This window comes from Carlito syrichta, unplaced genomic scaffold (genome assembly GCF_000164805.1).
Source record: "Carlito syrichta isolate Samal-C Ts95f unplaced genomic scaffold, Tarsius_syrichta-2.0.1 Scaffold316480, whole genome shotgun sequence".
NCBI classification, from domain to species: domain Eukaryota; kingdom Metazoa; phylum Chordata; class Mammalia; order Primates; family Tarsiidae; genus Carlito; species Carlito syrichta.
Window position 1 is genome coordinate 954,526 of NW_007260576.1, and position 4,895 is coordinate 959,420.

The following is a 4,895-nucleotide window of genomic DNA, read 5'->3' on the forward strand; positions in this document are numbered from 1 at the left end:
ATGTAAAACTGAATTTGCCTTGGGCCATTACTTAGAATGAGCCACACTATGAGGTTAAGGGCATAGTCCACCAGACTGCCAATTCTTTCAGTGATATTTAATGTTAAAGTTTTATTAAACACAGAATCTTTCAATAAAGTATTGCCAGAATGGTTTATGCTTTAAAGTAAAATTGCTGTTATTCAATCCACATCCTATTTTTCAAAATTTCATTAGTTAGAATTCTCCCCACTAATCTGTCTCAATGCCATTGGCACTCTTACCAGAGTGCAAATAAATACACCGTGTATTGTGATTACTTAGAGGAGAGAATGGAATTGTGGTTGTTTGTCAAATAAAAATTTAGATTAATTTTTGGTGTTTTAATGTATATAACACTGTATTATTCTATTAAAACTAAGTGTTAAATTTTAAAGTCAGGGCAAAATCTTCTTTTATTTTTATGTACTTATTTTTTGATTCTGAGTCTTACTCTGTCACCCAGACAGAGGCACAATGACAGTTTACCATAGCCTTGACCTCCTGGCCTCAGCCTCCTGAGTAGCTAGGACTATAGGCACTGGCCACTATACCTGGCCTTTTTATTTTTTTATTTTTTGTATAGATGTGATTTTGCTATGTTACTGAGACTGATCTCAAACTCCTGAATTCAAGCAACCCCAAAATACTGGAACTACGGGTGTGAATAACTGAGTTCAGCCTGGGGCAAAATCTGAATTTGAGTGAGGCCCTGAGCAGAAACAAGATTTACAGAGGTGCAGGTCATTCTCCCAGGATATCATGATCAGCTACTCAGATGATATTAGAAGTATCTGCAAAAAAGAGATGCAAACTTGATTTTTTTGTCAGAAAGCACCTTTAATGACTCATGAAGGCTTCTTGTATTTCAGACTAAAAGCACCTGAGGCAGCTGTCCCTTAAAACCCATTTGGAAAACAACCTTGTTACTGGTAGTTGGTTAAAACTTTCCCAATAGCCATAGAACAACAGATGGTTCTAAGGCCATAAATATTATATCTTTGATGATTTGAAGAAGACACTCAAATAAGAAACAGATAATACCACGCACAAGATAACTCACTCATAAATTGGAAAAGTATATTCAAGACCATGCTAAGTCAAATGTTAAGTGGAGTCCACCACATGTATAAGCACATTGCTTCCCTGCACATAGGGCCAATGCCTCACATCACGGCCACCTAAGCACTGGAGTTTCCTACCACAGAAGGAACAGCAGATTGTCTGGATCACTGATAGGAGTTGTGGACCATGTTATTATTTGGAAATCAATTACGGTGTAACTTGCAAATTTTAAAGTCTTGATTGGAGAAGGTAAGAGCAAGACTACTCAATAAGAAATTAAAAACTGTAAATTGAGCACTAGAAGAAGAGACAAGGGCAGCATTTGGAAATTGACAGATTTGAGGGACTATAAAGAGAGTCTTTTCTCTATAATCAAGGAAATAGACACTAGCTATCTAGACAATAAAGGTACTTCAGTACAAAACAATCAATTATAAAAACCTCTATGGGAATTTAGAGGAAGAATTAAAGTGGGCCATGTGGATACACATCAAAAACAAAAACATGAAAAGAATACACAGTTCCCCGCTTAGTGGGTATTGCAGTTTGGATTGTCTGTGAATCAGACTCTGAAATGGAATTAAATGTACAAAAGTTTTATTGAAGAATACCACATAAAAGTGAAAGTAAAACAGAAGTTTGCGGAGCTGACTAGGGAACCATCAGATCATAATGCAGATATGAAAATGCTCCTGCCATTCCATTGTGACTCTGAAGCAGAAATACTCTGACATAGTCCTGTCTCAAGTGACAATGGTCATGCCTGTCAGTGACAGGAGCTGCCCTGAGAAAAGCATGACCTTGGGTTGAAAACTGACGTGGCCCATGGAGGAACAAAAGCAGGAGACTCTCAGACAGGCAGAACACGCTTTCTTAAAGAATAATCTCAGTGGCCTCTTACCACATCGGCCACAATTTACTCCTTTCACTTCACATATTCTCTTTTCTTTACCCATGTGGGAGCAACTTCTCCTCCTTAGATGAAAGTTTGAAGAGAAAGGTGAGATGAAAAATAGCTCACCTTACTGCAGGTAGTCTCAGGCTTGCAGTGGGACTCATCCTTTTACTCGTTCACTATTCAATACAAATTCTGTTTTCCCTCAGCTATAACCTCTGCAGCTTTGAGTGGCTTACTAAGTAGTCAGTAAGAAAGTGAATGACGGAAAATCTCATTGCTGAGCAAAGAGGCTGTCTAATAACTAAAATCTTTTTAGGCTAGTCTGCACTTACCATTCACAGTTGCCCAGAGACACTCAAGAGGGTTATCTTAGTTTCATATGTATTCCTACTACTTCCATTGTGTGAGAGAAGCCTCCCACCAATCAGAGGCAATGACTCTTGACAAGATAGTGACTCTACATTTTGCCTACTGATTCCTAAAAAAAGGAGCCCAATGTGTCAGATATTAACCTATAGTTCAATTAGAACTTGCTCTTTCCATGGAAGAGAATATGTCCATTTAAGAAATAGAGTCTGATTTTAAAGAGCACATATTTATAGGAATGGTAAGAAAAATTCCACCCTGGACCACTAGAAATAACGATAAAAGGGACAACTCGGCTTCTTCCTCTTGGTTCTTGGGTACATGTATTCTTTCTACTGAAGTACAGTGTCAGATAAAGGACTTTGAATCAGTGCTTATATGGTATCCTAGAGTTTAGTGCCTCTTGATGACAGAGTGTAGGTAAAAGGAGCATTGATGCTTTCTTGTCAGTTTTCTCAGGTATGAGACAAAATAAGAAGTGTGAAAGATAGGGCTTCAAAGCATCCAGTAGTTAAATATCAAAAACAGAGCCCAATTACTTATCACATTTGCAAAGCTTGATGGAAACCAGAGTTTACTGCATAAGTTTCCCACTCTAATCACAGGGAATGTGTAGAGCATGAGGAAATGTAATTTCTGTGGGAATTTTAATATAATTTAAATTGATATACATACAAACATTATCTTTAAATCACTTTCACAGCTATATGATACAACAAATTATCTGCAAACTCACTTATTGTAAGAAATAACTGTCCAGTATGAAAAAAATTGGTAGATGCTGAATTGAAGTGCCCAAAACCAATTGTTCAGGAGTCAAAATGAATTCAGCTTAGAAAAGGTCACATTATCATTATCAAGACTAATAAAATAGTGCAAATAACTATGGATGGTGAAGAAAAAGGATTAATTGACCTGGAAAAGGAATGCTTATTTGAGAAAAGATATGTTCATGGTCAAATACTTTGTGTAGAAAATTTCTCTTCTTCCATTAGATATTTCAAATCCTGGTAGTTCTCGAGGTATTAATTGGTTAATTCTTCAGTGTAATTTATTGTAGAAAAAAATGATCGAAGTTAAACGTTGAAAGAAAATATAATCAACAAGATAAGAACCTTAAAGTTTGAATTGGAAAGGAAGACATAAAAATAGCTGGGTTGTGATTTATTTATTTGGAAAAAGAAAGAAGGCACGTCTCAATTTACTAGTCTTACAAAATGATAACTGAATCTCTGAAAAACAAACCAGCAGTTTGCTAGAAGATCCCTTATCTATAGAACGATTTGAGCATGAATCTTCCTGTTTTAGGGTTGTCTATGATAAACAAACTTACAATATGTGAATTCATGGGACATATATCTGCAGTTTAAAAAACGAAAATACTTAAAGAAGCTGGAGCTGTGTTATGACCTATTAACCTCATTTTCAAATCTCATTTATTTGGGTCAGATAGACTGTGTATAATATGAGAAGAAACAAAGTGTGGAGCCAGCAGTATGTCCAAAGTTTCTCATAGCATTTTCTTTATTAGTAATCTACTAACGATCAGTAAAGCTTGCTTCCATGAAAAATCACTGATTTTGTCATTCCTATTAGAAAATCAGATATTTTTTGTGTTACATCCGTGTTCTGGTTTTTAAGTACTTTACTAAAATTGATTTTGTAATATTTTAATGAAAATTTTTCTATCTGAATCCATAGTTAAATTTGTTCACAGTTTTAACATTCACATGATCTTTAAAATTTGGCTAATACATTTGCATTCCATTTCTAAAAGGAATTGGGGAAAACGTTATATTTTTTGTTTGGGTATGTTTAAAATAGCAGAAGTTCGATCTTTAGCATATATCCATGATTTTTTTCTTGCCACTAACTTAGTATTTAAAGTAATACAGTTAGGTGGCATTTTTAGTTTGTCAATCACCACAAGTTCCCCAAGGATTTTACCCTTGATTGAAGGCTTAGTCATGTCTTGGCATTCTCGGGTTCCAGGACCTCCCTGGGATACTACAACCCATGGATCCTCAACTTCCTGCACTTCATCTATAGGCAACCTCCCATATACTTTAAATCATCTGTAGATTGCTCATCTACATATACTTTAAATAATCTGTAGATTACTCATAAAACACAATACAATGCAAATGTTATTTAGATACTTGTTATACTGTATCAGTTGGGAAATAATAAAAAGGAAAAAATAAACTCTGTACACGCTCAGTACAGAGGCAATTATTATTATTATTTTCTTACAATTGTTTTCAATCTAGGTTGGTTTGGTTGAATTCACAGATGTGGAGCCCACAATGCAGAGGGCTTCCTGTATAAAAAACATTTTCTTCAAAGGATTCCAGGCTCTACAAGAGCATAGGTTTGCTTCCATTTGATGCCTGGAGCAGAGTTTGATATTTTGCTTTTTTTTTTTTAGGAACTCAACAGAGGCCTGAGAGTTTGCTTAATGAGGTGTGGTGAAATCTGAGATCTATGATTCTGCTAAATTTTGTTGATTCCAGTGAAAATGAAATCAAACTAGACTTGGATGATGTGT